Source organism: Staurois parvus, unplaced genomic scaffold, assembly GCF_062004578.1.
Source record: "Staurois parvus isolate SC_StPar_1 unplaced genomic scaffold, SC_StPar_1.0 ptg000205l, whole genome shotgun sequence".
Taxonomy (NCBI): domain Eukaryota; kingdom Metazoa; phylum Chordata; class Amphibia; order Anura; family Ranidae; genus Staurois; species Staurois parvus.
The window spans coordinates 8,178,965-8,196,751 of record NW_028318001.1 but is presented as its reverse complement, the minus strand read 5'-3'; the positions used below and the strand labels follow the sequence as shown (position 1 = coordinate 8,196,751).

Genomic DNA, 17,787 nt, shown 5'->3' with positions numbered 1-17,787 from the left:
CTGCAGTGTACTAAAGGCACTAGACAGGAAGGGGTTCACATGTGGGGCGATCAAAGGGTTAACTGTGTGCTGTATGTGTTTTACTGTGGGACAGTGTGTTGGTGCTTCACTGTAAGCACACTGCTTTGCAGGACTATGCACAGCCATGCAAAGCAGTGTGCAGCAGCTGACAGGGGGGAGCACTGTTTTGTTTACAAACAGTTCTCCCCCCCTGTGGGAGATGCTCGACAATCACTGGGTGCCGATGAGTATTCCCTGTGATTGACAGCCGTGGCCGCAAATAGCGATGCGGGTAGGGTCATTAGCAGGAGGCTTTCTGGCTGGATCACCAGATAAAAATAAGGGAAAGAAAGAAAAACAAATGCATCCACCACATCTACAGTCATGGCTAAAAATATTGGCACCCCTGCATTTCTGTCAGATAATGCACAGCTTCGCCCAGAAAATTACAAATGTTTAGTCATTCTCATGTTTATTTCTTTTGTTTGTATTGGTATGACACAAAAAGCCAAATCTGACACATTCCACACAAAACTTCCAAAATGGACTGGACAAAATTATTGGCACCTTCTCAAAATTGTAAGAAATAATTGCATTCCAAGTTTGTGCTGCTCCTTTAATTTGTAATTAAACTCACCTGTATCAATTAACAGGTGCTGACAATATGGAAACTAGTTAAAATGGTGAAAAATTGACTCAAACTTTTTGTTGTGTGTCTCTGTGTGCCACATGGAGCATGGAGAAGAGAAATAGCAACAAAGAAATGTCTGAGGATTTGGGAACAAAACTTCTCAAAAATCATGGACAATCTCAAATGAAAAAAATATTGGTTGTTGCAATTTTTGTTATGTCACACAATATTTGTGCAACGGTTTTTCAAATGCAATTTTTTGGGAAAAAATACACTTTAACGAATGTTAGTGCACACAAAGACAATATAATACCCTATTGTTTGGTAAAACATAAAAGATGTTATGCCAAGTAAATAGATACCAAACATACCATGCTTGAAAAGTTTGCAGACCTGTGGAATAGCGAGAAATTACGGTACTCAAAAATTACGGTACTCAAAAATCTACATAGGCAATGCTTTAAAAGCCTTTACAGGTTACCAGTTTAGAGTTATACAGGATATATAGAGTATATATATATATATATATATATATAGAGAGAGAGAGAGAGAGAGAGTTTAGAGTTATACAGGAGGTCTGGTGCTAGAATTATTGCTCTCACTCTGCCGTTCGCTTTGATACCTCACATGTGTCATGCAATTGCAGTTCATATATGCGTGTGGGACCACTGTGCAATTGTGAGTGCACATGGGGTTGGTTTAATTTTTTTTTATTATTTATTTACATTTTTTTTACATTGTCTCTTACAAGAGATAAACAAAAGCATGGGCAGTGACAGGTCCTATTTACTGAGAGATCTGGGGTCTACTAGACCCCAGGTCTCTCCTCTCCCCTTCCGTTCCTCCCTCATCTCTATGGTCAACTGGGAAAACTGCTGGCTTCAATCCTGGGCTCCCAAGTGGAATGAGAGAGCCCAGGAAAGTGGAAGAAGGCATTGGAAGGGAGGGACCACCTTTTGCCATATGTAAAAGCAATTTAGTGGCTAGCTAGCCACTTAGGTCCCTTTTACATTATTCAGCATTGCTGAGTGATGAAAAAAAAGATACCAGGGTCATTACTGAAGCTGCAGTCATGACTCTGGTAGAACCACTTAAACTAGAGGACGTATGGGTACATTCATATTTGGAAAGTGGTTAAATACTCTATTGTATAACCGTTAAAAAAATATTCTGCTGTAGATGAGAGTGTACAGTGTGTATGCCCTGATAAAGCACAATCAAATTGTGCTTAACCCTTTCACTACCAGAGTCTTTTTTGGGAATTGTTTGCCAGGGCGGCCATTACTGGGGTATCCATCTGACAGTTGATTGTTGGCTTGCCAAAACTGCCCTCCCCCTCCCGCCATATGACATACATCAAGGGTAGTAAAAGGATTAAGCTATTCATTCAATAGTCCAGGCCGTAATTCAAACCAAAGGGTAAACTCTCAATTCTTTTACTAATGCCTCCCACTTAGCACCTCAGATGGGTGAACTCATTTTGACATTTTTCATAAGCACAATAAAGCTTTAAAGTTTGCCAAAGATTCCATACTATATATAACGTGGAAGTGCAGGGTCTTTAGTAAAAAATATGGTACTGCTGATTTTTCAACCCTGATTATAGTTCTAATAACAGTTATGCAAATGTTTATCAAAAACATGTTTTAATAAAAATACAGTATAATTAGTATTAGTGCACACAAATTCAAAATAATAAAATTTCCTACTAAATATATATTAAAAGATAAAACTATATTGGGTTAATATGTATATATTTAAATTTGAGGTTTGATTTGCAGATCAATGAAAATCAAAGCTATGCAAAAAAGTTAAAACCCCTATCAGGTTGTTATTTACTTCCAGTTTCCTGCTAGGGAGACGTCCCTTCACTTTGTCTTTGAGAATCAGCAGGAAGTGATTTAAAATCTCCCCAAAATGATAGGAATTCTGTTATAGGCAACTGTCCCAGAAAATGTGTCCAATGGCAAGATTACCCAAGCCTCTGACTTTCACGACAACTCTATACTTTAAAGTTGAACTCCGGAAATTCAGCTACTTTTGTAATAACCGCAGGCATACCATGAGTTATGTCCACGTCATGGACTTATCTCTTGAATTGATCTGAGGGGTTTATTGTGCTCGAGGAAGATTAGTTTCAGAGCTCAGACACTGGTCTGCGCTCCTTCATTTGTAGAGTAACTGCAGCTGCTATGCCCGCCCCTCCCCTGTTCCTGCCCAATCAGTTTGTATTATGTGAACATTTCAGATAGCAGGAACATGCATTCCTGCTTGCGATTTAAACGCATTTACATGTGTAGCCATTTCAGCCAAAATCCTGAACACTGCTCCTAATCTACCAAAATTTAGCCCCAAAGTGGTCCATATTGGCACAAAGCAAACTTGATCCCATAATAGAAACAGTTTTGAGCCATGCTAATACAGAAAAGAAAGCAGTAGCTTGCCCGAGGCTACTGTTGCTGAAAATGTTAAAATTATAATTTCTTCTTATGACCTATAAATATTACAGAGCACTGGCCATATTAACTTTTGTGCCCAATTACACCTTGCCTGCACTGGAATCACACAGAAAAACAATGTACGTTCCTGTGCGATTCAATAAAATGTGTCAATAAAATGTTAACTAAACCCCAAACGCAGGTCACAAACGCAGCGCTTTTGCCCACATCTGCCCGCACTGGATACAGAAGTACCATGTGATCTGGTTACAGTGTGTTTCAAAAGTAGTGCATGCACTACTTTTGGCACGGTGCAGTGTGATGTCAGCCCATTTAAAATGAATGAGCTTGAAATCGCACCTCACAGAGCCGCATGTGACTCGCACAGGAACGCACAGCGTGATTCTGATGCATGCATGGTGTGAATCAGCTCTTAAAGAAAAAAAATGCTTTGCACTGTTTTGCCATGTAGCCAATCAGGCATACTGAGGATAAGCCCCCATTTCACCCCAGTGTCACTTATATGATATAACAGATATGGAGAAAACACACAGGGAAACATATGCTCCATTGTTAGCTGAAGTGACAGCAAACTTCCAACAATCTGTGGTCTCATCATGGAACTGATTAAGGGCTTTTAATTATTTGTAATTAGTAGTAAAATAGTATTATACATACTGAAGTTTGGGGATAATTCCTAAGAACTAAATTAGAACATAAGCATAATTGTAGCCCATAAAAGCAGATCAGAAGTTCTCCTTAGAAAAGCATGGTGAAAGTTGGGTAGTATCGGAAACAACTCAACTTCGCTTTGCATTTTCTTTTCTCCAATTTCTATGAATCAACCCCATTTTCTTCTTTGTCTCTTTAAGGACAAAATGATGAAGAAATGATTTCAAAGCACAGTGCATGAGGTTAATTCCAAATATGGGTAAAATGAGTTTAATCAATTTTAACTCTGGACTGTTTTCAGCAATGAACAGTCTGACCCCCAGCACGCAATGTTTCCTAAGGCATGGCAAATTGATGATATTATCTCTGCTCTGGGAAGTATGAGACACAATCCATCTGTCACAAATCATCATACAGTAATAAGTCAAACATGGTTTTGCGATGGAAATAGCTGCTTAGTCAAAAAATAGTGTGATTGCTATATAATGCAAGGATTATGGAGATCATATAAGTAGCAACAAGTGTAACACTCAAAACCGTTCAAATATTATATTACCTCCAGACAAACTACAAATGTAATAAAAATACATGGATGTACATATATTTACCTATGTGCCTGCCTATAAGGTTATTGTTTCACCACAGTTGTGACCTATATAAGGCAAAAACTATTGTACAGGCCCACCCCACCCTTAAGAAGGCTTTCACTGATATCCCTCGACTTGTATTATTGCTTTATGACTTTACTATAATGGCAAGGTTTACTATATAGCAGGGGTCTCCTATCTTTCCAAAGGGCCAGTTTACTGTCCTTCAGACTTTAAGGGGGCTAGACTTTGTCAAGTGGAAGTAGAAAGTTCTCCAGTGTCAGTGGATGTAACCAATGCCTTGTCATTGGTGTTAGGGGGAGGCATAGAGCCTCATCATTGGTATCAATGGGAGAAATAGTGCCCCATCGTTGGTGTCAGTGGAAGGAAGAATGCCTTATCATTGGTATTAGTGGGAGGAATAATGCCTTGTATCAGTTGGAGAAATAGTGCCTCAAGGGCCGGATAAAGGCAAGCCAAAGACCACATTTGGCTCTTGGCCTGCAGTTTGGAAGCTACTGCTATAAAGTATTAGTAGTCCATTGATTGATTTCAATTGTTGCACAGGGTTGACCACTAACGCTAGCCATACACAATTAGATTTGTTTTTAGAAAATGGTTGTTTTCTAAATGTTCTTTCAATTTAGTTAATGGGTAATCATTAATGGGGACAATCTGATGACCAAATGTACATGTTCTAGGTCTAGATAGATTCAGTAGAACTTTGTCTGTCATGAAAATCTGTTCATTCTATTTATGGTATACACCCACTTTATTAGGTACACCTATTCAATTGCTTGGTAACACAAATTGCTAATTAGCCAATCACAGGGCAGCAACTGAATGCATTTAGGCATATAGACGTGGTGAAGATGACTTGTTGAAGTTCAAAATGAGCATCAGAATGGTTGAAGAAAGGGGATTTTAATGACTTTGAATGTGGCATGGTTGTTGGTGGCAGATGGGCTGGTCTGAGTATTTAAAAAACTGCTGATCTACTGGGATTTTCATGCACAACCATCTCTAGGGTTTACAGAGTATGGTCCGAAAAAGAGAAAATATCCAGTGAGTGGCAGTTTTGTGATCGAAAATGCCTTGTTGATGTCAGAGATCAGAGGAGAATGGGCAGACTGGTTGCTGCGACATTCGGATGGTAGGGTCAGAATTTTGTGTAAACAACATGAAAGCATGGATCCATCCTGCCTTATATCAACGGTTCAAGCTGGTGGTGATGGTGTAATGGTGTGGGGGATATTTTCTTGGCACTAACAAGGTGTACCTAATAAAGTGGCTGGTGAGTGCATATTGTAAGTCTTAGGGTCACAGGCATACACATTACATCACTTTCATGCATCCTGAAGTCAAACGTTAACATTTCAACCATTGGCATTCCAACTGAACAAAATGTGTAAGGCATAATGAAATTTGTTAAATCACCGATTGTACTGTCGCAAGATATGATATGAAGAATTTCTGCACTAGCTCTTTAGCAAAATTCTACCAATGTATGGCTGGCATATTTTTCTATGAATAGTGAGTAAGTGAATAATACAATCATTTAGTTACTATGATTTGTGCCAATACCAAGCAGCTCTTTTGTCACTGAAGGATTTATTAACTTCATGTTATGAAGTCAAAGACTAGTAATTCTACAGATCATCCAATGGGAAAAACCTGTATTATAAAGTAGGTCAACAAGGTGTTTAAACAGTGAATGTCTTGGGACAATAAGACAGTGATGAATAGATGTGCTTCAGTGTACTTCAGTGGCTTCAAGGTTAAATCTGTTTTCACCAAGGAGCAATAACCTCCAACAAGTGGGAGAGGTGTGTAGAATATTTAAATCTTTAACACAATGGACAGAATAATGACAGGCTTTGCTCTGACACCTTTAGCTGCCAGTCTTTTTTTTTAACCGCTTGATTTCCAGAGATTACCACAGCATGGCCATATTGTACGCTAGTTTAGGATCAAGAGGATTGCACAGCTGATCTTTTGGCTTTATAATCTCTGGGATTTCCTTCTTTGGCAAAAAGGTAGGTTGGGGACTTTTGTAACACTAAATTACAGATATGTTAATCCCATTAGTAGTGCATCTACTCTCAGTCACCAGAGCCTTAATTCTAAGGCTATGTAGACACAGTACATACTTTATATAATAGATGAATATTTCATGGGAATGGAATTGTCTTCATCTTGCCATATACAAAATTATCATTTAAATTAACAGCAGTATGAAGAGCCATAGTGCTAATAAAGTGCATGCCTAAATTAGAAAACAATCAGATTGCTTTGAGCAATGTGAGTTATTTGGTTGCAACAACTCTTCTTTTACTATAATCTATCTGTCTATCTATCTATTTACACTATTTTGCCAAAAGTATTGGGACACCTGCCTTCACATGCACATGAACTTTAATGACATCCCAGTGTTAGTCCGTAGGGTTCAATATTGAGTTGGCCCACCCTTTGCAGCTATTACAGCTTTAACTCTTCTGGGAAGGATATCCACAAGGTTTAGGAGTGTGTCTTTGGTAATGTTTGACCATTCTTCTAAAAGTGCATTTGTGAGGTCAGGCACTGATGTCAGAAGAGAAGGCCTGGCTCACATTCTACACTCTAATTCATCCCAAAGATGTTCTATTAGGTTGAGGTCAGGACTCTTTGCAGGCCAGTCAGGTTCCTCAACCCCGAACGTGCTCATCCATGTCTTTATGGACCTTGCTTTGTGCACTGGTAGCAGTCATGTTGGAACAGGAAGGGGCCATCCCTAAACTGTTCCCACAAAAATGGTAACATGAAATTGTCCAAAATGTCTTGGTATGCTGATGACTTAAGAGTTCCCTTCACTGGAACTAAGGGGCCAAGTCCAACCCCTGCAAAACAACCCCACACCATAATCCCCCTCCACCAAACTTTACACTTGGCACAATGCAGTCAGGCAAGTACCGTTCTCCTGATAACCCCCAAACCCAGACACGTTCATCGGATTGCCAAACAGAGAAGTGTGATTCCTCATTCCAGAGAACACATCTCCACTGCTCTAGAGTCCAGTGGTGGCATGATTTACAACACTGCATCCGATGCTTTGCACTTGATGATGTAAGGCTTGGGTGTAGCTGCTTGGCCATGGAAACCCATTCCATGAAGCTCTCTATGCACTGTTGTGATAATCTGAAGGCCATATGAAGTTTGGAAGTATTTAGCTATTGAGTCTGCAGACAGTTGGCAACTTCTGTGCACTGAGTGCTTTAGTATGCCCTGAACCCGCTCTGTCATTTTATGTGTTTACGAGTTTGCTGTTGTTCCCAGTTGCTTCCCCTTTTTTATAATATCACTAACAGTTGACCATGGAATATTTACTAGCAAGGAAATTTCATGGATGGACTTATTGTACAGGTGGCAACCTATCGCGGTACCATGCTTAAATTCACTGGGCTCCTGAGAGAGACCCATTATTCACAATGCATGCCTAGGTGCTTGATTTCATACACCTGTGGCCATGGAAGTAATTGGAACACCTGAATCCAATGATTTGGAGGGGTGTCCCAATACCTTTGGCAATATAGTGTATCTATCTGTCTCTAACTGTCTGTATGACCTTTTCTCAGGGTAGCTTTCCTAGACTACAAACAGATATTTTCTGTTGTGTATATAATCTCTCTCGGCCGCTCTCTGCACCTGTCTGTCTTGCATCATTCAAGGATGTAGATGGTAATTTGCAAACAAATTCCCTAGCATGATGTGTCCCCTAGGCATTGCTGACACATGGATGTGTTTATAATGAGGTCTCGATCTCAGGACACTACGTATTTGGAGGGTTTCCTTTCCATGTTTTCTAATAAGTCAAGACTTCGACATTTTAACCCTACCAAAAACAGGCTAAACACTGCTATAAGTCTATGTTTGACAAAATTAAGAACATTTACCTAAATTTTGTGCCTTTACCACCCCAAAGGTGCAGGAACACATTAGAAGAGGAGCAAGAGCACAATGCCAGCACCATGCATCTTACTTCAAAAGCTAGTTATAAATTGGGGTGGTTGCCATTTTTGTATAGCTTCCTCACTGAAGTTGGCGTGGAGACACAGTAGACACCTTCAGCTGCCGTCGTGCTCTTGCTGGGCTTCTAATGTGTCCTTATGTCTTTAAAATGGAAATTCAATCAACATTGATTATTTTTAATGCTGCTAGCATTAGTAAATAAATAGGAAATTCTACATTTTAAACTTTTTTTAATATTTCTTCAGTTACTGCCTGGTTTGCAGGTCTAGGCATATGTCACACATCCCAGGAGTCTTCAGGGAGAGTGATTTCTCAGCAAAACAAAGCATGGGGGGTGAGGTTGGATGGGTGAGTTGGCTTTGAATATTAAAAATGAAATAAATAGCATTTTTGGCTTATGGTGCTCAGATGCTTTATAGTTCCACTTTAAGGAGAAAAGTGCTGTCTCCAGGCATACCTGTACTTAATGTATCCATTCCTATATATGCTCCAATATTAAGACTCTAAAATATAAGAGTTAAGACTACACTTTAGAGAAGGGCTTTGACCAGGCAATTCAGCTTCCACATATTTTAGACATGTGCGTTTCGTTATTAGTTTTTCGGATGAAAATTTCATTTTTGGAGATCGGGAATTTATATGAATCTTGGACATAGTAACAATTTAGTTCTAATGAAATTACCCAATGCATGTGTTTTATTTGGATGACGTCACATGATGCGACAGTAGCTCGGGCCTATGGGAGAATGAATTCAATTTTCAAATTTGTTCCACAATGTGGATTCAGATAATGAATGCATCTGAATTTCATTCCATTTGTAATTCATATGCACATGACACCAGTCAATTTTGTCCAATCAACTCCAAAAAACATTGCATCCTTCTGATTCAAATTCGTCCAATTCAATAATATATCGCATTTATAGCATCTTCTGGAAAAAGTGATACATTTTTGTAATCCACCTGGACCAACAAATATACGAAATGAATGCCAAAGATACGAATCGAATTCCAAAATTGAAACGGTTCAACATAACGAATATGTAATGAAACTTTCCAGTATACACATGTCTAATATACTGGCAAATGTGTGCAAGCAAGATGTCCAGTTTCTTACACAAATTGTTGGACAGTGCCATTTTGTTTTTTTTTGCAAGCTAGCTGGTAAGTGTGCTCAGAAAACTTTTGTTAACAACACCCTGAAATTGTTTCGCAAAACGCGGTGCGATGTGCAGAATCAGATCGCATGGGTGTGAATATCCATGCGATCCAATTCTAGTGTGTAACAGAAAAAGGGTCCTGCACCTTTCTGGTGCAGATGTGGTGCGATTTGAGCCCTATAAAATTTATAGCTCAAATCTCACCGCACAGAATTCGCATTTGATTTGCACAGGAATGTAGTGTGGTTCCTGTGTGAATCACAGGCGATATGCTGCACCGCATCAGTGTAAACCCAGGCTTAAAGTAATATTAAAAGCAATTAAAATAAAGTAACAAATGTCATACTTGCCAGCTCTGTGCAGTTTTGCATAGGGCAGCCCTGATCCTCCTCTTCTCGTGTCCCCTAACAGTGCTCCTGGCCCCTCCCTCCTGCCAAGTGCCCCCAAAGCATGCAGCTTGCTATGAGGGCACACAAGCAGGCTTAAAGTGATAGTAAAGGCAATTTTAAAAAAATAACAAACATCATACTTGCCAGCTCTGTGCAGTTTTGGACAGAGCAGCCCTGATCCTCTTCTTCTCAGGTCCCCCAATGGTGCTCCTGGCTCCTCCCTCCTGCCAAGGGCCCCCAAAGCATACAGCTTGCTATGAGGGCATACAAGCAGGCTAGCTCTTGAGCCACTGCTCTGAATGTCCATTCACACACAGAACCGTGTCTCGACCCCCCACCCTCTCCTCATTGCTCACTGGCTGTGATTGACAGTGACGGGGCCCAGATATGTATTGAGGGGGCTGCTGTAGACAGAAGGCTGAGCCATTTTAACCACTTTAATTCCTATTGTGGGCTGAAAAAAACACACCATTTTGTTTTAAATGTGTTTTTATTATAAAGTTTTCAGGGGTATAATACAACGAAGTCCTCTGGGTTTGACACATAAGATGACCAAACACATGGCCAGATTAGGTCAATGATATCAAGTGCATCCCCATCCCTTTGAGTACATGCCCCCACCTGCCCGGAACTTCTGAGCTTGTCCTAACAGGTTCAGATGGAACCCAGAACAGAACCTAAGCTCATTTCCTCCTAGATTGTAAGCTCTAACAAGCAGGGCCCTCTGTTTCCTCTTGTACCGAATTTTATTGTAACTGTAATGTCTACCTTCATTTCGTAAAGCGCTGCACAAACGGTTGGTGCTATATAAATCCTGTATAATAATAATAAAAATTTCTATTAGCAACCTCACAAATATAAGTTAACAGCAGATACTGAACACAGTACCAGACAACTGAAAAGGTAATACCGGTAGTAGACATCACACAAGTGAAAAGGTAATAGCATTATTCCTGTGGTATAAAATCCATCAGATCTCATGATATACCGGGGCACAATCAGTCAACTGATGGTTGTTGGCTTAATGGGTGAAAATCCAGGACTTTGTTTTTTACAGCATACCAAAAAGGTACCGCAGCCCATGGGAATTGTAGGAAAAAAGAGGATAAGAAGAATGGAAAAGGGAGAGTGTTTTCATCTGATAATGACATGCAGAATTTTCGTGAAATGAGTGTTGTCAGCCCTGCTCAGTTTTCTCTTACAAAACTACCCATATCTACCTGCTCTCCCATCTCCACAGCATAAAAGCTAATCATTCTGTAGCCTCAAGATAAGGACTGGGATGGCTTATTACTCTCCTTGAGGCAACATAACTCTGAATTCCTGACATGAGCAACAGGTATTTTTTTTTTTTGCACTTATCAAATAAAACAAAACATTCTGAATGGTACATATTTAACAGACCAAAAGAGAATAAATAAGAGAAGTTCTTTGTCGGCGTTTACATATACTTTAATAGTGCGTTCGAAAGAAAATGTCAAATAACAACCCTTGCTGCGTTCTCAGCTCTGTACTGCAGAAACGCCAATAGGAACCTAACTGGTTGCCACAGGCAACACAAATTTTCCCATTAGCATGCTTTTCATACATATTCTTTGCAAAGACTTTACAGGTAGCTCAGTTTGTAGTGCCCTAAGAAGAAGGGACTACCTTGCAACTCCAATGGCTCAGCAGTGCTAGAAGTATTTCTTGCTGGGAATTCAAATATCGCAATGCTTTTATTTTTTTTTTGGCATTTATTTATTTATTTTGATTTGTTTTCCCCCCACAGAAGTCTACAAATCATTTCCATGTTCATCTGGAGAGCTGCCAAGAGAAAAGCATGATTAGCCCTTAGTCACACATGGCCTGGATTGATTCTACAGGCATCTACACAGCGTTGAGCATTAAAAGCTTTTGGTACGTTTTTAAATGTCAAGATGTTGACCTGTTAAGTGCCAACCTGCAAAGACAATTGTCAAGATACTAAATACAATTTCTGTCATTAAAGAAAGTTGTATAGTAAGTAGCCAATGTAAATCAGATATAGTATGTTTTAACATCATGCAATCAACCTCAGAAACATTTCTCCACTATGCTTTCATTGACAAATAGAAAAAAAAAAAATGCCCTTACTTGTTTGAAGCTACTTCATTCATAAAGACAGGCTGACTCACAAAGCATAGAACAGTGATGAAGCTTGTCCTGTGCTTTGTGAATGGCACAGTAGAGAGTGAGGGGTGGAGGCAAAACACCGGAACTGGCATCATTCATGGACTTCGATTTCAATAGTATGGGCTCATTCACAGTTGTGCGCAGACAAAGGTAGGAACAATTGTTCTCTAGGTGCTCTGTACAGACTACAACAGAGCAGATGGGTGTGGAGAGGTGAAATAAAATGCATCATGTCTGCACTTTTCCGCTCCACAGAGGAGCTCTCCTTGAAGTCTCCATCCATCTCAGCTCTATAACCTATCTAGCCACTCCTGTATAACCACGCAAGTATGAACTCACCACACATTTTCCTGTAGAATACTCATTCTAAAGATTTTATTTGCACAAGTTGAAATTCACAGAAAAATGTAAATCTGCCCATCTTGATTCCCTTCATGCTAAAATTCCAAGGCCTGCCTGACCTCCACTTACCACAGTAGGTAGAGTTTCTAACAAAGTAGATGCTTTCCTATTACTGCCTCCATGAGTTGGGCTGAGCTGCGAACTTAGGTACAGAGATTTTGCTGCTGTGGCGCCCAAAGCTTGTAACAAATATGTTTTTAGATTTGGTTGGATGTACGATATAGAACAATGGTTGTCAACTTAGTTTATACAGGAAGCCTTACGTACAGCCCCTGACATCACCAATGGACATACATAATGTATAGTGTATGTAATGGCTCATAAAATGGTCAGAGAATGGACATAAAACAATTTATGTGGGCATGCTACAGGAGATGGCCTTAAATTGCAGAAATGCTACAAGAGATGGTCAGTGACTGGGGGCATGCCACAGAAGATAGTCATAGGCTGTGGGCATGCTGCGGGAGATGGTCAGAAACTGTGAGCATGCTACAGGACATGGTCAGAGACTGTGGGCATGCTACAGGAGATGGCCTTAAATTGCAGAAATGCTACAAGAGATGGTCAGTGACTGGGGGCATATATAGAGAAAAAAGGTGCAGCGCTAATAGCAAACCATCAATATAAAAAAATTATAGGACTAGAACAAATGAGGACATGAAGACATATATTCGTCATAAATGCGATCTTCAATCAAATGTCCTAAAACATGCAATGAGGTGCAATGTGCCAATACTGCCAGGTCTCCTTTAAGAGGTCACAACAATAAAGCAAAAACAGGCCACCAAAAATGACACAAATTACCGGTGTCATTAGCATATCTCCGACTCACTTGTATAAGTGTGGATACAAAAACCCAAAGACTACATACTAAACAATATGGTAGTGTGACAAGAACACCCCTACCTAAAAAAGCAGGTTACTAAATGATCCACGCGGAGTAATATGAATTCAAAAGAATTTTAACAATACTTTATTTGATCACATAGATCATAGGGAGGTTAAACATAAGCACGGTGTACATATGAAAAAAATAAAATCATGTTAAAAAACACTTAGCGTCTTCAATTTAGGGTCATCTTAGCAAATAGAGCACCATATAAGGCAGAGTTGTGTAATGATGCGATAGTTATCCTGGATTTCCGTGGGTTTCCCACTTAAATTCGAGTAAACCATGTGTTCAACAGATGTGTTCCCCATATATGTCAGGGACCTCCTGGAATGTAAGAGCTGGAACACAAAAATACATAATGTATGTATAGGAATATGAAAACCAATTCACATCCAAAAATCACCAGGCCTCCCTCCACATTAGTCAATGGATACTACTATTACCTTCTCAATAATGAGACTATCATGCCCGCTTCTCAAATGTAGGGACTTCCTGGATAGCCACCCCAAGTAAAACAAGGTCCACAGTACCAAATGATTCTGAGGATATATATAGAGAAAAATGATAAATATATAGATCATAGGCATCAAGTGACCCCGAAAACAAAACACACACAAAATGTGGATATATTACCATCAATAAAGATCAAGAAGACTCCTGTCAACTTGAAATAGGATCAGGTCCTTGATGCTTTTTCAAAAATGCATATGGGGGTGAGGAGCCAGGTAGTCACAGTGTGTGGATTCCAAACACATATATAGTGTGTATGTAGCATATAGCAGGCCGTAGATACCTGAGTTTAATATACCCAATACAGGGTTTCCAAAAATTGCTCAATTAGAGAAGGTTATTGCGGTTTTATAAGGATGTGGCTATGTCACAGCAAAAAATGCCTGAATAGGATAGCGTATATATATATATATACATGTAGATTATCCTCCAAAGAGGGTTTCCAAAAAATTCCCCGAGTATACAGGGTAAATTAGGCCCATAAAACATGCCCTATTGCCACCATATAGGCTCTATAAATCTCAACAGCCGTAAGCTTTAAATAACTTGCCACCGGTGGAAGGTATGTTTCCCTGAGGGATTGCCGTTTTGCGAACCGCTGTAATAGTAGCCCAGTGGTAGTTCTCAGAGGGTCTTGGGCCTTCCTAGCAGGGAGCTGTGACACCGCCGTTCCTTCCCGCCTCGTGGGCGCCGCACCCAGTGAAGACGCCAAGCGTAGTGACGTCAATACGTTGACGCGTTTCGTCCGCCAATCACCGCAGACTTCGTCAGAACCAGACGAAGTCTGCGGTGATTGGCGGACGAAACGCGTCAACGTATTGACGTCACTACGCTTGGCGTCTTCACTGGGTGCGGCGCCCACGAGGCGGGAAGGAACGGCGGTGTCACAGCTCCCTGCTAGGAAGGCCAAGACCCTCTGAGAACTACCACTGGGCTACTATTACAGCGGTTCGCAAAACGGCAATCCTTCAGGGAAACATACCTTCCACCGGTGGCAAGTTATTTAAAGCTTACGGCTGTTGAGATTTATAGAGCCTATATGGTGGCAATAGGGCATGTTTTATGGGCCTAATTTACCCTGTATACTCGGGGAATTTTTTGGAAACCCTCTTTGGAGGATAATCTACATGTATATATATATATACGCTATCCTATTCAGGCATTTTTTGCTGTGACATAGCCACATCCTTATAAAACCGCAATAACCTTCTCTAATTGAGCAATTTTTGGAAACCCTGTATTGGGTATATTAAACTCAGGTATCTACGGCCTGCTATATGCTACATACACACTATATATGTGTTTGGAATCCACGCACTGTGACTACCTGGCTCCTCACCCCCATATGCATTTTTGAAAAAGCATCAAGGACCTGATCCTATTTCAAGTTGACAGGAGTCTTCTTGATCTTTATTGATGGTAATATATCCACATTTTGTGTGTGTTTTGTTTTCGGGGTCACTTGATGCCTATGATCTATATATTTATCATTTTTCTCTATATATATCCTCAGAATCATTTGGTACTGTGGACCTTGTTTTACTTGGGGTGGCTATCCAGGAAGTCCCTACATTTGAGAAGCGGGCATGATAGTCTCATTATTGAGAAGGTAATAGTAGTATCCATTGACTAATGTGGAGGGAGGCCTGGTGATTTTTGGATGTGAATTGGTTTTCATATTCCTATACATACATTATGTATTTTTGTGTTCCAGCTCTTACATTCCAGGAGGTTCTCTGAAATATATGGGGAACACATCTGTTGAACACATGGTTTACTCGAATTTAAGTGGGAAACCCACGGAAATCCAGGATAACTATCGCATCATTACACAACTCTGCCTTATATGGTGCTCTATTTGCTAAGATGACCCTAAATTGAAGACGCTAAGTGTTTTTTAACATGATTTTATTTTTTTCATATGTACACCGTGCTTATGTTTAACCTCCCTATGATCTATGTGATCAAATAAAGTATTGTTAAAATTCTTTTGAATTCATATTACTCCGCGTGGATCATTTAGTAACCTGCTTTTTTAGGTAGGGGTGTTCTTGTCACACTACCATATTGTTTAGTACTCCTTTAAGAGGTGAATGATCCAAGGTGAGCAGGAAATAAGTAAAGTGCGCACTCACCAGAAGTGCGTTTACAATACGCATAAAAGAAGTATCCTCTCTCCTGGTGCATCTAGGTTCTCCCCATCCAGGTGAAGCTGCGTTCACTAAATGCAGGGCTGCACCCTTTGAGAACGTGCTTAGCACGAAACGCGTCAAGGGCTACAGCACCTGGACATCCATTCTATGATTGCGGTCAGTACCTTATTTTGATTGATGTTACTTTCCAAATAAAGTGTTTATGCAGTATCACGCTATGTGATGTCCCTTATTGGGCTCTCCATGAGCGCCACCCTTTCACAGCACCAAGTTTTAAGGAGGGACTCTGGAGATGCAGTAGTGTCGGATGCACCACTGAACCAGGATTGATGACCGGTGAGATTTAGTGAACGCAGCTTCACCTGGATGGGGAGAACCTAGATGCACCAGGAGAGAGCATACTTCTTTTATGCGTATTGTAAACGCACTTCTGGTGAGTGCGCACTTTACTTATTTCCTGCTCACCTTGGATCATTCACCTCTTAAAGGAGACCTGGCAGTATTGGCACATTGCACCTCATTGCATGTTTTAGGACATTTGATTGAAGATCGCATTTATGACGAATATATGTCTTCATGTCCTCATTTGTTCTAGTCCTATAATTTGTTTTATATTGATGGTTTGCTATTAGCGCTGCACCTTTTTTCTCTATATATTATCTTGGAGGGTCATGTTGGTTACCTTTTTGATGTTCTAGTGGCTCTCTCTCTCTTTTTTCATATCCGTATTACAGTAAGCGCTCGCTGTACAAGTTTGTATCCAGTGACTGGGGGCATGCCACAGAAGATAGTCATAGGCTGTGGGCATGCTTCAGGAGATGGTCAGAAACTGTGAGCATGCTACAGGACATGGTCAGAGACTGTGGGCATGCTACAGGAGATGGCCATAAATTGCACAAATGCTACAAGAGATAGTCAGTGACTGTGGGCATGCCACAGAAGATAGTCATAGGCTGTGGGCATGCTTCAGGAGATGGTCAGAGACTGTGGGCATACTACAGAAGACAGTCATAAATTGCACGAATGCTACAAGAGATGGTCATAGACTGTGGATATGCTACAGGAGATGGACAGAGACTGCAGGCATGCTACAAGAGATGGTCATATATTGCAAGCACGCTACAGGAGATGGTCAGAAACTGGGCACGTTACACAAGATGGTCAGAAACTGTGGATATTACACGGAAGCACATTTTTGGAGCTACACAATTCATTTGAATGGGCCACCCTCTATTCCAAAAAAGTGCTACAGGAAGCCAATGTACCAAGTTTTGGACATGAGCCAAGCACGTTTTACGACTACTACCCATGTTTGGGGTATCATTAAGAAATAATAGCACAAGCTTGTTGCTCATTTTAGCGCATTTTGCGAGCCTTTCCATAAATGCATGAAAACAAACACGCATTCTGCATTCGTTTCCACTATGCCTCTCTATATCCCGCTATGTGTTAATTGGGCCAAAGAGAAAAGGGTTCTGGGAGCGGTCTTATAGCAAGTAGGGCTAGGTAAATAAAAGTCTCTGTTACTGGTAGGCTAGGTATAAATGAGCATTTAACCCATGCTGTGCAGGGGGAGCACCACTGCAACAGGATTTTCTTTGTTCCCGCATAGTCCAGCTTTAGGTTTAACACTTACATATTACTAATCATGCCTGCACTTAAAGCTGAACTTCAGGAATAATTTATTTTTAAAATTTACATTGGGCCATCTTGGTTTTATATCCTTGCTACTTACAGTGAGGGGCTGTCCTGTTCCGGGTGCCAAAGCAGCATCTTCCGGCCTGGTACACTGAG

General features: G+C 40.4%; 1 protein-coding gene and 1 long non-coding RNA gene across 2 annotated transcripts in view; both read right to left on the bottom strand.

Moving 5' to 3' along the window:
- The window catches only part of XKR4 (XK related 4), a 388,654-nt gene that overhangs the window by 229,223 nt on the left and 141,644 nt on the right, over positions 1-17,787 (bottom strand). The gene's annotated exons all lie outside the window — the stretch shown is intronic.
- On the bottom strand, positions 13,395-14,056 carry LOC149461355 (uncharacterized). Its single transcript, XR_016312881.1, has 3 exons — positions 13,964-14,056; positions 13,774-13,869; positions 13,395-13,668 (listed from the first exon to the last, which is right to left on the bottom strand). It is a non-coding gene; the product is annotated as an uncharacterized LOC149461355 (long non-coding RNA).